The 16,360-nt window shown below is 33.9% G+C and overlaps 1 long non-coding RNA gene across 1 annotated transcript; it reads right to left on the minus strand.

The window, feature by feature from the left end:
- Positions 1-11,208: 11,208 nt before the first annotated feature.
- LOC150035235 (uncharacterized) lies at positions 11,209-12,156 on the minus strand. The gene is made up of 2 exons (XR_016530792.1): positions 12,022-12,156; positions 11,209-11,902 (listed from the first exon to the last, which is right to left on the minus strand). It is a non-coding gene; the product is annotated as an uncharacterized LOC150035235 (long non-coding RNA).
- Between the last annotated feature and the right edge of the window lie 4,204 nt (positions 12,157-16,360).

Below are 16,360 nucleotides of genomic sequence, written 5' to 3' on the forward strand. Positions count from 1 at the left end.
AGATGTCATGTTATAAATTCAATTCAAACTTTTTTCTTTAAAAAAATATTTATTATTTAATGTATTATAAAATTAGGTTAAATTCCAAATTTGATCCCCTATGATTTGGATAAATTTAAAAGTTAGTCTACGTGGTTTTAAAATTCAGATTTTTAGTTCCTATGATTTGATATAACTCTATATATAGTTTCTATAATTTATTACATCCTCTTAAATAGTCTCTATGAAGCTTTTATCAAATTGTCCTATAAATTATATAATATTAGAAAATAATAAATTTTACATTTTTTAATATAAAACATGTTCGTAAATAAATTAATAATAGTTTATTGTTAATTAATATTTAGTGGGTAACTACAACTAATTTGTAATTGTTTAAATTAGAATCAAATTTCTAAATTTTGCTACCAAACACATTAGAAAACATGAAAATATATATCAGTTATCATTTAATCCCTTGTCTTTAAATTTTTGTTTTTAAATTCTCTATTAAACATACCCTTAATTTTCAAAACTAAAACTTTTATCTTTCATATTTAAGTGTAATTGAGATTTTGAAAATAACACGTTTGACATTCAAAGTTTGATTTTGATTTATAATTTATAACTAGCTTCTGAAATTAATTTTTAATTTGTGGGTTTGGTTTTTTTAGTACAATAGGAGTGAAGGGATTCAAATCAGAACCTCTTGGTCGCTAACATATATTACATGTCAGTTGAGTTGTGTTTGTTTTGATTTATATAATAATATGAAAATAGATATTTTGAAAAAAGAGATTTTTGTTTTTGTTTTTTTTTTTTTAAAAAAGGAAGAAAAAATCATAACTTGTGTTTCATGGTTTAATATCTTGGAATGTGTTTTGGTAGAAAAATTGGATATATGGTAAATTTCAGCTTTAGACCTCAACCAATTGATCACAGTATTTGGTAAATAAATATTACATTATTTTATTTTATATAATAAATAAAATAAATCTACTATCAATGACATTTGTACTTTTTATTATATATATAACTTACATTTTGCAAACTATTGTTTAAAATGTTATATATACATTCAGCTTATGAAAATATAGGAGAGAGATGGTTGATATGTGAGAGATGGTTTATATCAAATCGAGCCTAATTCAATTGTAGTGTACTAGTAACTATAAGAGCCTAATTCAATTGTAGTGTACTAGTAACTATAAGAAATGCACTTGAGAATCAATTCAAACTAAGGTCACGTTCATCCTAGTAGAAACATTTTCTTCTAGGTCACGTTCATCCTAGTAGTAATAAATCAATGGTAATATTAGAAATTGAACCTAATTTTATTAACTTTGGTATTGTGTATTTGTGTTCTGTTGGATTTTATATCCTAAAACTCGTAGTTTGTAAAATGATAAACATTTTCTATAGTCAATAAACTTGTTATCGATTTTATAAATTGTATACATGAAAGTCTAAATCCAATAAACTAAGACCCATGATTATTATATGAGTACTTAAACTTTATATAGAAACATAAGAGTGAATCAGGTTCAAGTAAATAGTCAAAATGATTTATAGTATATGAATAAGGTTGGGTACATTATTTTGGTAACACTATCGGATGTGGCATACTCTGTAGTTGTTACAAAGAGTTGTAAAGTGCTACATACGAAGTCATCCTAATTCATACATGTTATGACATGAGGAGTGAGGGCGTCCTATGCAATGAGTTTACATAAGATCGGACCAAGAAATAAGTCACTCTTACTTTATAACGTTGTTTACTGTATAAAACTGACTATTTCACTTAGATAACCTAGGTAACTCGATCTTAATTCTGAGCTAACTATGAACTTTATTTGGGATTATTTCAATAAGCCTCCCATTTCAGGGGTAAGAAGGAATAGATAGCTGAGGACATAGAGTGCAAGATGAAATTCATGCCTACCCGATTTAGAGATAGGAGAAAGGTTGTTCACTCAAGTATTGAAACCATATCTTGAACAAGGGACCCTACCCTCTCACTGGGCTGAGCGAGTTTTCGTTTAGTGATTGGATCACAAACCAAATGTTCATTAGAGGATTAGTAGGAACTTGAGAAACAATACGTAATCTCGGGGGTGGAACAGATATTTGACCCAGCCGTTATTACGAACAATCTATGAATGATCGACTTATTAATTATGGTTAATCATGTGGACATAATGGAGTGCAACTATGGGTTTTAGTGGAGTGACCCATTAGTTAACGAATGAGACAACTATGGGCTTTAGTGGAGTGACACATTAGTCAACGAATGAGGGTTAATTTGGTCTAATGAGTTTAGCCAATTAATCTCAGATCGTTGGAATCCATGATCTATAGATTCGCAAGGTCCTCCTACTAGCTCGTAAATGGATTAGTTCTAGAGTAGCGTGATAAGTTAATTTGAAGACGTTCAAATTAGAATTAAGGGAATTAATGATTATATAAGATATAATTGTGTTTAATTTTGAGAATTAAATGAAATAGAAGAATTAATATTTAAATATGATTTAAATATATGAATGTGGATTTGTGTAAAAATTAATTTAATATTTGATATTAAATTAATTAGAATTATTTAAATTGTTATTTATTAATTTTATTAGAAAAATTAATTTTGTAAAATTAATAATTTTTCCAATTTCATAAATGAAATTGTTTTTCGAAATCAATTTAAAAAGTTGGAAAAACATGAAAAACTCATAAATGGAATTTTTGGTTATTCCATTATCACCTTCATTAGTTGCTCACATAAAATCCATTCATTTGCCTTCAATTACTCCAAGCATGAGCTACACCTCATGCAGCTATCTTCCTTGCATGATGGTCTACAATATATTGAAGAGATTTGAGTGATTTTGAAGCATGCAATCGATAGAATTTTAGCTGAAAATTCGTGGTGAAGAAGGGGTTCTTCAACTAGATTGCTGCTGTGAGCACTTCTAAAAAATCCCTTGATTCAAGCTTGTTTTGTATCCCACAACTCAATCTAGAGCACCAAGAGAATAGTGAGGAAGATCTTGAAGTGGCCTGCAACAAAATTTGGAGAAGTTTACAGCTGGAGATCGAACCTTGAAAAAGTTCTATAAAGATATGAATTAGAGTGCTTAATGATTTTTGTTACTTCCGCTATTGCTGATACAATCCTACAATTGGTATTAGAGCATCATATAAGCATTCAATTCGGTTTAATTTTGGTATGGTGGGTGTTTTTTCATGAGTTATATGAAACTGTTGCACTGATATGGTATTCTGAGTTTTGACTTTTAATTTCTCTTTGATTCCTCAATTAAATTTGTAATTGGCTCTTGTATGATGAGCTTATATGTGTTCCCAAGAGTCTGTAATTTATTTGGAGTCATTAGAGTTGAAATTAAGTTGTAATTGAAGAAACAATTGAAGAAGGTCGAGCTGCTGTTTTCAGTTTTTCAGCTTCTGCTCAAAATCGTCGTTGAGATTCAGATGCTAAACGATTGTCTAGTTCCAGGCATTACACGATGTGAAGAAAAGCTAGACGATCGTTTAGCAATGGGCACTGGTCGTTGTGATGTTAGACACTAGACGATCATGTACCTGTAGGAGTTAAACGACGCATTGAAAATGCTATACGGTAGCACTACGCGATCATGTAGCTTTGTGTGGGAACTAAACGATGCGTTGGAAGTGCTATACGATGGAACTACACGATCGTGTAGCTGCAATGCGAGCTAAACGATGCATTGAAGTTCTATGCGATGGAGCTAAGCGATCGTGTAACTACGACGGACACTAAATGATGACAAGAAGCGCTATGCGATGGTGTTAAGCGATCATGTAGTTCTACCCGAGAGCTAAACGATTGCAGTATGCAATAAACAGAAGACATTAAGCGATCGTGTACCTCTGCCCAACACAAGGCGATGGCGTTAGACGATAGCCTTTAGTGTTACACAATCGACCTTAACGAGATTTCGAGTTTGGACTGAGAGCAGTTGGTTCGACCGGTTTTCTCAAGGTCCAATCCAGTTCAGCCTCAAAGGGTTTTTGGCTAGTCTAGTTCAGACTTATACAGTCCGGTTCAAGATGCTTGGGTTTGGTTTGGAGCTGTTCGAGCAGTTCAAAGACAGTTTTGAAGCTGTTTGTAATAGTTAGGTTTCGGTTTGCTTGTTTATGCTAAAAATGAAACCATATCGGTCTGTGTTTAATAATTTATGTATTTGATATATGTTATAATTAAATAAATCTTGTATATGCATACAGTATGCCATTTAGATTTAAAATCCCACCATAGGAATCATGTTACATGTATTGAAAGTATGTTATAATTTGTTATAATATATAGTATACATGTTAGGATTTCTTGTATTTAATATAAGTGTTATATTAAATATTGAATGTCTTTATGTATGTTATGGATGTTTAGTATGTCTAAAGTTTTATAAGTTGTTATAAAATTGGGTTAGACTTTTAAAATCCATAAAGAACAGTTGCATACTCACGTAGGTTGACCACTTGTTTTAATAATTAAAACTTGTAAAACTCGGGTTACAAACTCAATTGGTATATAATCCTATCTAAGGCTGGGGGTACTTAAGTTGACGATCTACGGAACACCTCATACTTGGGGATTATGGTCGAATTATTGAGTGTTGGTAACCAGTTTTATGAGCATACGTGAGCGATGTGAGGTAATAAAATGGTTTATCACCTAGACATCGTAGGTTAAAGTCCAATTATAAGTGTTATACTTGGATAAACCACATAGACTTAGGGTTGTTTTATTAGCCAAAAAGAACTTAAATATAAATCTACCCCATTAATAGAACACTTCAGTGGCAGTTTAATAACTTCTATATGATAAAGTTATTAGAACATTTCAGTGGGAGATTAATAACATATATGATATGTTATTTTTAGCTCTCACGTCTCTGAGAGTTCACAATCAAGATTTAAGCGGTACTTCGTGTCACCCTGGAGTGACCTCCATACGGAAAGTATTTTTTAGCTTAAATCTAGATTACGGTGAATAAGAGGAAGTTGTTCAAACATAAATAAATTATTCCATATGTAGATTTCAATTGCCACATCTCCACATAATTTACACCGTGAGATTCATATGACGCTTCGTGTCACCCTGGGAGTGACTTCCATACGGAAAGTGTTTGTATGAGTCAATAACAAGGTAAATGGAGGAAGTTGTTTCTAGTAAGTGGATGAAGGATATGTGTCAATATATCCTGCGGTTTCTTCCGTTAGTTTGGACCATGATATTCCTATGTTGTGCCTGTTGGTTTGCTTTAGGCGGCCCTTGCTAGTCGTTTAACGACGACTATCCTCTCGAAGGGTTATAACACAGGATTCAGAACAACTCAAACTCCAGAAATAGATAGGATTTCTTAGGTCCATTCCCAACCTTGACTCTCCATTTCGGTAGCATAGTTGGGGCCGACCTCTGACGTCTGAAAACGGAGGGTTACACTTACAGAATTATTGAGAGTGTTAGTAATTTCTTATCGAAAACCGTAACTAAACGTCTATATGAATAAGAGTTATTCTAAAAATAGTGTTTGGTCAAAATTGTTTGCTTTAGTGAAGGAGCACATATTTTGACTTATTAAAGTATCGTTGCAATTAAATAATGGTTATGGGTACATTATTACTTTTTGCTAAAACTTTATTTTGGATTTAGTTACAATTTGCTAATTAGAATTTGTTTAAATTTTATCAGCATGTCGAATTCTTGTAGAATACTCACTTCCAAATTAAATAACAGTAAAATCAAATCAACAAACAAGTTACTAGCAGTTGATTACACCAAAAAAGTTTTAACATAGGATTGTCCTCTATCTCCCAACTATCTGAAATTTTAAATTATATAGATAAGAATGCAGAATTTGAACAACAAGATAAATATGATTTACTTGTTATCGAAGCATGTTTAGTGGAAAACGATAAATTCTGGATAATTGATTCAGGTGTCGCTAATCATGTTTGTACTATCTCATAGGAAACAAGTTCCTGGAGATAGTTGACAGAAGGTGAAACAATCTTTAAGGTAGGGACTGAGGAGGTTGTTTCAGCTAAAGCCGTGGGAGATATGAAGTTATTTATAGGAGATAAATACATTTATTTGAAAAATGTATATTACATTCTTTCTATGAAAAGGAATCTAATATCCATCTCTTGTTTGTTAGAACAAAATTATAAAGTTTATTTTGAAAATGATGAAGTGTTCATCAATACAAAAAGTAAACAAATTTGCTCTACAAAATTAGAAAATAACTTGTATATATTAAAATCAACTGAGGTTAAAGCCGTATTGAACATGGAGACGTTTAAAATTGTTGAGACTCATAAGAAAAGGAAAATTTCTCTAAATGCCTATCTTTGGCACTTGAGATTGGGTCACATAAATCTCAATGGGATTGAGAGATTGGTCAAGAACGGTCATCTAAATAAGTTAGAAGACAGTTTATTACCACCTTGTGAATCTATCTTGAGGGTAAAATGAAAAAAAGATTTATTTTTTTTGGAAAAGGTCTTAGAGCCAAAAAAACTCTTAGACCTAATACATTCAGACCTTTGTGGATTTCTAAATGTTAGAGCAAGAGGAGGGTATGAATATTTCATCAGTTTTATAGATGATTATTCTAGGTATAGGCATATTTACCTAATGCACTAAAAGTCTGAAACTTTTGAAAAGTTCAAAAAGTATAAGGCTGACGTTGAAAACCAATTAGGTAAAAGGATTAAAACGCTTCGATCGGATCGAGGTAGTGAGTATATAGATTTAGAATTCCAGACTATTTGATAAAACATAGAATTCAGTCTTAACTTGTAGCCCCCGACACATCTCAGCAAAACGGTGTGGCAGAAAGGAGAAACAGAACCTTGTTGGACATGGTTTGTTCCATGATGAGTTACGCTCCATTACCAAATTCTTTCTGAGGACATGCAATTGAAACTGCAGTGTATATTTTGAACATAGTTCCCTTGAAGAGTGTTTCCGAAACACCTTACGAGCTCTAGAAAAGGACGTAAAGAAAAATTTACGTCACTTTAGATTTTGGGGTTGCCCAGCACATGTGTTGGTGTAAAATCCTAAAAAGTTGGTAAGACAAGGTATTTGTATGCCTATTTGTAGGCTACCCGAAAGAAATAAAAGGTGGTTTCTTTTACGATCCTCAGGAAGACAAGGTATTTGTATCGACAAATGCAACGTTCCTAGAGGAAGACTATGTGAAGAATCATCAACCTCGCAATAAGCTAGTAATAGAAGAAATGTCCAGAGAAACAACAAATGTATTAACAAGAGTTGTTGATAGAGTAGGTCTATCAACAAGAGTTGTTAATGAAACTAGGACTTCACATCCTTCTCAATAGTTAAGAATGCCTTGTCGTAGTGGGAGGGTTGTGCAACAGCTTGACCGGTACATGGGTTTGACTGAAACTCAAGTCATCATACCAGATGATGGTTTAGAGGATCCATTGTCTTTCAAACAAGCAATGAATGATGTGGATAAAGACCAATGGATTAAAGCCATGGACCTTGAAATGGAATTTATGTATTTCAATTCTGTTTGGGATCTTGTAGATCAACCTGAAGGGGTAAAACCCATCAGTTGCAAATGGATCTACAAGAGAAAACAAGGCCAAGCTGGTAAGGTATAGACCTACAAAGCAAGACTTGTGGCAAAAGGGTTTACCCAAAGAGAGACGGTAGACTATGAAGAAACTTTCTCTCCAATTATCATGATAAAGTCAATTAGAATACTCTTGTCCATAGCTACATTTTATGATTATGAAATATGGCAAATGGATGTCAAGACAGCTTTTCTGAATGACTATCTTAAAGAGAGTATCTATATATCATAACCAGAAGGGTTTATATAGCAGGATCAAGAGTAAAAGATTTGTAAACTTAATCGATCCATTTATGGGTTGAAACAAGCTTCTAGATCCTGGAATATGAGATTTGACACTGCGATCAGATCTTATGATTTTGAACAATGACAAACCCTGTGTATACAAGAAAATCGTTAACAAAAATATCACTTTTCTAGTATTGTATGTTGATGATATTCTACTCATTGGTAATGAGGTAGAATTTCTCGCTGACGTTAAGAGATGGTTGACTTCGAAATTCCAAATGAAAGATTTGGGAGAAACACAATATGTTCTTGGAATCCAAATAGTTCGGAATCGCAAGAACAGAACATTAGCATAATCTCAAGCATCTTATATAGACAAGATGTTGTCTAGGTATAAAATGCAAAATTCCAAGAAAGGAATGTTACATTTCAGACATGGAATTTACCTGTCTAAGGAACAAAGTCCTAAGACACCTCAAGGGGTTGAGGAGATGAATCGAATTCCATATGCATCAACAGTAAGGAGTTTAATGTATGCAATGTTGTGTACTCGTCTCGATATATGTTATGCTGTAGGAATAGTCAGCAGAATTCAGTCTAATCCTGGATATGATCATTGGACTGTTGTTAAGAACATTCTCAAGTATCTTCGGAGAACGGGAGATTATATGCTTATGTATGGTGCTAAGGATCTGATCCTTACTGGATACACTGATTCTGACTTCCAAACCGATATTGATTTGAGGACATCAACTTTGGAGTCAGTATTCACTCTGAATGGAGGAGTAATTGTGTGGAGAAGCATCAAGCAGAGTTGTATTGCTGACTTCACAATGGAAGCTGAGTATGTAGCTGCAAGTGAAGCAACAAAAGAAGTGGTATGACTCAGAAAATTCCTGACAGATCTGGAAGTAATTCCTAATATGCACCTACCTGTCACTCTCTATTGTGACAATAGTGGAGCAGTTGCAAATTCAAAGGAACCACGAGGCCATAAAAGGGAAAAGTATATCAAGCGGAAGTACCATCTCATCAGGGAGATTGTACACAGAGGAGACGTAATTGTCACTCAGATTGCTTCACAAGACAACTTAGCTGATCCATTTACAAAGGCCCTCCAGCTAAAGTGTTCGAGGGTCACCTAGTAGGACTAGGTCTACAAGTTTTGCATCATTAGGGAAAGTGGGAGAATTTATGGATATTGTAATGCCCTAGTTTATTGTATTTGTACATTTATTCTCTCCATATAAACTCAACATTATATATATTTGTATATATTGATCCACTGGAGTTTTAGTCCAAGTGGGAGTATTGTTGGGTTTTATGTCTTAAAACTCGAAGTTTGTAAAACGATAAACATTTTCTATAGTCAATAAACTTATTATTGATTTTATAAATTGTATACATGAAAGTCTAAATCCAATAAACTAAGACCCATGATTATTACATGAGTACTTGAACTTTATATAGAGACATAAGAGTGGATCAGATTCGAGTAAATAGTCAAAATGATTTATAGTATATGAATAAGGTTAGGTACCTTATTCTAATAATACTATCGGATGTGGCATACTCTGTAGTTGTTACAAAGAGTTGTAAAGTGTTACATATGAAGTCATCCTAATTCATACATATTATGACATGAGGGGGCATCCTATGCAATGAGTTTGCATAAGATCGGACCAAAAAATAAGTCACTCTTACTTTATAACGTTGTTTACTGTATAAGATTGACTATTTCACTTAGATGACCTAGGTAACTCGATCTTAATTTTGAGTTAACTATGAACTCCTGTTTATTTAGGGTTATCCTTAGATTTGCATAGGTGAGAGTTAGCTTAACAGCGCTGGCTCAAAAAGCCTCTTATTTCAAGGGTAAGATTGAATAGATAGCTGGGGACATAGGGTGCAAGATGGAATTCACGCCTACCCGATTTAGGGATAGGAGAAAGGTTGTTCTCTAGTACTGAATCCAGATCTTGAACAAGGGGTCCCACCCTCTTATTGGGAGAGTTTTGGTTTAGTGATTGGATCACAAACCAATTGTTCATTAGAGGATCAGTAGGAACTTGAGGAACAAGACGTAATCTCTGGGATAAAACAGATATTTGACCCAACCATTATTACGAATAACTTGTGAAGGGTCGACTTACTAATTATGGTTAAATCATGTGTACATAATATATATACTATGGGCTTTAGTCCCATTAGTTAATGAATGAGGATTAATTTGGTTTAATGAGTATAGTCAATTAATCTTAGATTGAAACCCATGATTTATAGATCCGCAAGATCCCCTACTAACTCATAAATGGATTAGCTCTAGAGTAGCGTGATAAGTTAATTTGAAAATGTTCAAATTAGAATTAAGGGAATTAGTAATTATATGAGATATAATTACGTGTTTAATTTTGAGAAATAAACGGAATAGGAGAATTAATATTTAAATATGATTTAAATATATGAATGTGGATTTATGTATATTAAATTAATTAGAATTATTTAAATTGTTATTTATTAATTTTATTAGAAAAATTAATTTTGTAAAATTAATAATTTTTCCAATTTCATAAATGAAATTGTTTTTTGAAATCAATTTGAAAAGTTGGTAAAACATGAAAAACACATAAATGGAATTTTTGGTTATTCCATTATCACCTTCTTTAGTTGCTCACACAAAATTCATTCATTTGCCTTCAATTACTCCAAGCATGAGTTGCACCTCGTGCAACTATCTTCCTTGCATGATGGGCTACAATATATTGAAGAGATTGGAGTGATTTTGAAGCATGCAATCGATAGAATTTTAGTTGAAAATTCGTGGTGAAGAAGGGGTTCTTTAACTAGATTGAGCACTTCTCTAAAATCCCTTGATTCAAGCTTTTTTTTGAGTCCCATAACGCAATCTAGAGCACCAAGAAAATAGTGGAGAAGATCTTGAGGTAGTTTGCAACAAGATTTGGAGAAGTTTGCCGCTGGAGATTGAACTTTGAAGAAGTTCTACAAAGGTATGTCATGAAACCCACCTGTTTCTGCAAGAGCATGCTTTATTTTCTGTCGAAATTAATGAATTAAAGTGCTTAATGATCTTTGTTGCTTCCGCTATTGCTGATACAATCCTACATCTTCTTCACCCGTACTAACATCTAGGACCCACTTCTAAATCTACAATAAATCCACTCGATCCAATTACATCTAGAAATTACATCGATGATTTCTAATAAAATAAATTATGAGTTTTGAAACATTTTGCTATTGTTTGACTCACAAAGGTAAAATGTAACGATAACAATAGTAAATGTGACAACCTTCATGATTCTACGCGATCAAATTATAATTAATCTATCAATAGAATTATATGACGATTATATTAAATTTCATTACAAATCAGTAAACTTGGCCTAAAACCAAATAATCAACGGAACTTATTAGCTTCTTGTTCCATCCTTCTCTTTGGAAAAATTTATAGTAGTACAAACACAAATGGAGTATGGTACTAGAAATTTTTTCTTCTTTTTATCAATAACGTTTTGAGAGATAATACGAAACCCCAACTTTAAGACTCCTCTTTTGACTCGACTTCAACAGCCGAAAGCAGGATTCAACTTTTGATTCCAAAACTCACATCTCTTTGAGCTTTAATCATCTCATAAGTGATTGCAATGTGCAGTCAAGCATTCAAACTCACAACAATGGCTTCCCATTCACCCCCTCCTCCTTCACATCATCGCCCATTTTCCTTTCGCATTCTCATAAAACAAGCTTTATCGCATACTTCTTCTATATTATCCAAATTACCACCTCAATTCTACCAACCTAATTCAGCCAATCGATTTCAGATCATTACCAGATTTATTCACGCCATCGCACCAAATCGAAGGAGATTCGATGCCCTGCAACATCGCACTCTTCCATTGTACGTCGTTCATGAATTCCAGAGCCATCCAATTCCAAGCACCAACCGCTACACCAGCTTCGGGGAGATGAATTTGAGTCTCACTTTTCAGGCCGCTATAGGATTGGTCGTCTCTTCACAGATTCCACATTCTCGATTCCTGCAAATCGCAGTGGTAATTATGGTAATAAGTTTTGGAGTTTCGTTTTCTGGCGTTTTTCTTCGAAATTCCTTTCCGAGATTCGGAAACAATCTTGAGAAATTCGGTTCAGTATTAACCTCGTTGATCTTCTTCCTAATGGCGGCCTCCTTCCTTCCGGCAAGTTTTTGCTGGATAAGTTGGTCGGTGTTTGCTCTATCAATGGCGGCTTTCTTGCTCTCGCTCTTCAGATGATCAGGGAACCGATCCACGAATTATGAACGATAATTCAACCAAAATCAAAAATGAATTTATTTATTCAGTGGTCACGAGATTTCTGGAAAAACTTGTGAACTTGAGTTGATGTTGATTTGATGCGATGCTTCAATCTCTAGTACTTCTTGTATCTTCAAAACTTCAGTCTCCAGAATGCGCGTGGTCAGAATGTTTGTATGTTAGAATGCTATATGAGGACTTCAAAGGATTTCAGTCTTTAGAATGCAGAATGCTATTTTCAAAGGACTTCAGTAATGTCTAAGGACTTCAGTCTTCAAAATGCATGTATTTTCAAATAACAAAGGAACAAAGGACTTCAGTTTTCAAGCATGGTCAATTTCAGGAGTCAAAGGAGTCTGAATTCCCTCTAAATTCTTTCAATACTTGATCTTGGAAGCTTAAGTCTTCTGCTTTAATATGTCTTCTGGGCTTCAGGCTTTAGTAGATATGTCTTCTGATCTTTGAAGGAATTGTGTTTTTCAGAACTTCAGATCTTCTGGGCTTCAGGCTTTAGTAGAGGTTTCTCATGGACATTACATAGGCTTGGGTCTAATTACTTTATTAGGCTCAAATTGGGTTTGGGCTAAAGTTGGGCTTGGGCTCTTTATTATTGGGTCGAAATACTGGACTTGAGTTTAATTTTTAATTAGCCCAAAGAATTTACTTTTTAATTAGCCCAAAATTTCACCATGGTTTTGAATTGGGTTGTGCCCGAGCGACTTTAATTACTTGACCCAATTCAACTTATAATTTTTCCAATAGGCTCGGGCTTTCATTGATAATGTGGCAACTCGTGATTCGTCGAAATTTCTCATTCAACAAACACCCTTTTTGAGATTTGTGTAGTGGATGAATCTCGAAAAATATAAAATTGGAATCAAAATTCATATATATCTATTCTTGAATTTGACCTCAATTGATGTGTCAATCAAATCATGAATTTAGTAAGCTAAATTTTACTTAAAGATAAAATTTGAAATATGACCAAATTTTAATTTGAGATTTTATCTCAATTGGATTTGGATTTGAGATAGAGATTTTATCTCAATTGGATTTGGATTTGAGATAAATTTTGGAATATACCCAAATTTTAATAAGAGATCAATTGAAATTTTTTTTATCTGCAATTTATTTTGATTGAAGATAAAAACTCAAATTTGAATAACTTGAATTTGGAATATCACAAAATTTTAATTTTGGATGAATTTTAGATCTTTCCCGTTTGATTTGGAAATAAAGATAAAAACCTAAATTTGGATGAGTTTGATATAAAATTTGGAAGATGCCAAAATTTGAATTTTACATCAATTTGAGATTTTATCTTGGCCTAAGAATAAAAGTCTAAATTTGAATGATTTAGATTTGTGATAAAATTTGAAATATGTCTAAATTTTAATTTGAGATTTTATATCCAGTTTAATCTCAAATTAAACAATTTGATTTTGAATAAAATTTGGAATATGACTAAATTTTAATTTAAGGAAAAATTTTGAATTTGGTTAGAGATAAAAGCCTAGAAATTTGAATGTAGTATGAAATTTGGAGTATGACCAAATTTTTAATTTAAGAAAAAAAATTCAAATTTTATCTCATTTGATTTGATTGTGAATAAAATTTGGAATATGTCCAAATCTTTTGAAGATAAATTTGAGACAAAATCTAATAAAATTAAATTAAATAGGAAATTTGTTCAATTTAATTTTTTAAATTTAATTTTAAATTAGGATAAAATGAAATTAGGAAATCCAATAAAAATATAATATTTCAAATCAAATCTTTATTTGATTTGGATTGCTATGGAACCTAGAAACCTCTACATAAATCCCCATTATCCTCATCCCCTCCTCTTCTTCTACACTTTCCTTTATCTCCTTTCTCTCTTCTTCTTCCAACGTTTTCTTTATTCTTCTTTTTTTAATCTTTACTTTATTTCCTTCTTTTTTCCTTTTTTTTTTCCCTTTCTTCTTTCTTCTTTCTTTTGATCTTTTCTGTTTCGTTTTCTTTTTTGCAGCAATGCCCCTCTGCATGATTATCTCCTTAACACACATAGGGATGACTCTGGAAAGGTCTACCTATTGTATCGTTGCTTGTGCTCATGCTTCCTGATCATCATGGGTCCCAGAAAGGCTTACAATTCCCCCATTGGATCAACCTAGAGATGGCTCCGGATAGGTCTACCCTTATATATCTCGATCAATATGGGGGCCCCAAAAAGGCTTACAACTCCCCCGTTCGATCAACGGATGACTCCGGAAAGGTCTATCCTATTATATCACTTTTTTATCCGACTTTGATGATGAGGCAGATATGCCACCATCAAGCTTTAAAGATGGGGAGAGTATGTCATCAAGCTTTTGAGTGGAGTCAGGTTGACCATAGTCGATCTCGGATATGAGGCAGAGCTAGAAGGACTAGAGTTGTCATCACATATGAGGTAGAGCTAGGCAGACCAAACTTGATCTTGCATATGAGGTGGAACCCAACATTTTTGGAGAGAAAGTGAAGCTGCACCAAAATTTTGGAGAGGGGGTGAAGTTGTACCAACCTTTTGGAGAAGGAACAAAGCTGCATCGACATGAATTGTGAAGATAAAGCAGAGCCACGCCAGACTTGGGAGATTAAGCGAGTCACATCAGCCTAGGGAGATGAAACGAGCCCCACCAGACTTTGGAGATGAAGTGGGCCACGCCAGACTTTGAAGATGAAGTGGGCCACGCTAGAATTTGGAGATGAAGCGGGCCACGCCAGACTTTGGAGATAAAACAAGCCACGTCGGACTTTGGACATGAAGCGAAGTCATGCCATCAGTTTGGAGATGAAACAAAGCCATGCCACGATTTTGGAGATAAAGCGAAGCCACGTCATGACTTCGTAGACGGAGACATTGAAGATGGAGCTGAGCCATGCACACTGACCTTGATCTTGAAAATGGAGCAGAGCTATGCACACCGCCTTGAACTTGAAAATGGAGTGGAGCCATGCACACCGACCTTGAACTTGAAGATGGAGAAGTAACAGTGCAATCATTGAATTTAGAGATGAAGAGGCATCAATGCAACCATCGAAGTTAGAGTTGTAAAAGCAATAGTGCAACCCTCGAACTTGGAGACAGGGAAGGAGCAGTGCAACCATCAAATTCAGAGATATAGAAACAGCGGTGCAACCATCAAAGCAGTTGTATGATCTTTGAACTTGGAGATGAAGAAACAGTAGCGCCAACATCTTTGTAGATGAGGCAGAACTACAACAACTTTTAGAGAATGAACGAAGTTGCTGGGAATAATATGTTTTTAGGGAAAGTAGGGAAGTCGCACCAAACTTGAACTTTAAAGAGGAAGAAACAAAACATCCAAATTTGACTTCAAAGAGGAAGTGGTGAAGCCTCCGAACTTGACTTCGAAGAGGAAAGGAAGCATCATTTTAAGTGTGTGCTTTTAGTTTACTGTATTAGCTCCTTGAAGGGATGAACATCTTCAATTTGTTGTGTTGCCCCAAATAGGGATGAACATCTTTAATCTGTCATGTAGCACCATAGCAGGGTGATTGGTACCTTTTTTTATGGATTGAACTTAAATTTCTTTAAGTTTCCAACATACTCTTGAAGAAAGAGATCAAGTCATGACGTAGTTCATTTTTTTTTTTTTTGGACTGAACTTGAAGTTTCTTTCAAGCTGCTTACGTACCCTTTACAATGACAGGGATTAAGTCATAACGTAGTTCAATGAAGAGATTTTTTTTTTTGGGTCGTTTATCTTTTAAGCTCATGCAGGCCAGGAGAAACATGCAGTTTAGGCTCTTGCAATAAGGAGCTTCCACATTTAAATTTTAGAAGCTCTAATTCCATCATAACTTTGATCATCCTCTTCATTTGTAGGATTCATCAATATGATGAGTTTTGGCTTCACCATCAAGGAATCTTTTGCATTTAAATCAACAGACAACTTCATCTTCATGCGTGAAGAGACACGATTGTGAATCTTCTCACCATCATTTCCTTCATAATATGATGTTGCCTTCAAAATTTTCATCCATCCTTTATGTTGATCGCTTGTTATCTTAAGACGATCAAAAGAAAATGTTGAAGGTTGATCTTTCTTTGATGTAGAGATACTTAGCCTTTTGAAGGTTGATGTTCGATTGGAAGTAGATGTTGGACATTGGTTTTTTTCTTCTACCATGGTCACACTCAATCTTTGGAAGACT

This window comes from Benincasa hispida, chromosome 7 (genome assembly GCF_027475165.1).
Source record: "Benincasa hispida cultivar pf3 chromosome 7, pf3_genome.v1.1, whole genome shotgun sequence".
NCBI lineage: Eukaryota > Viridiplantae > Streptophyta > Magnoliopsida > Cucurbitales > Cucurbitaceae > Benincasa > Benincasa hispida.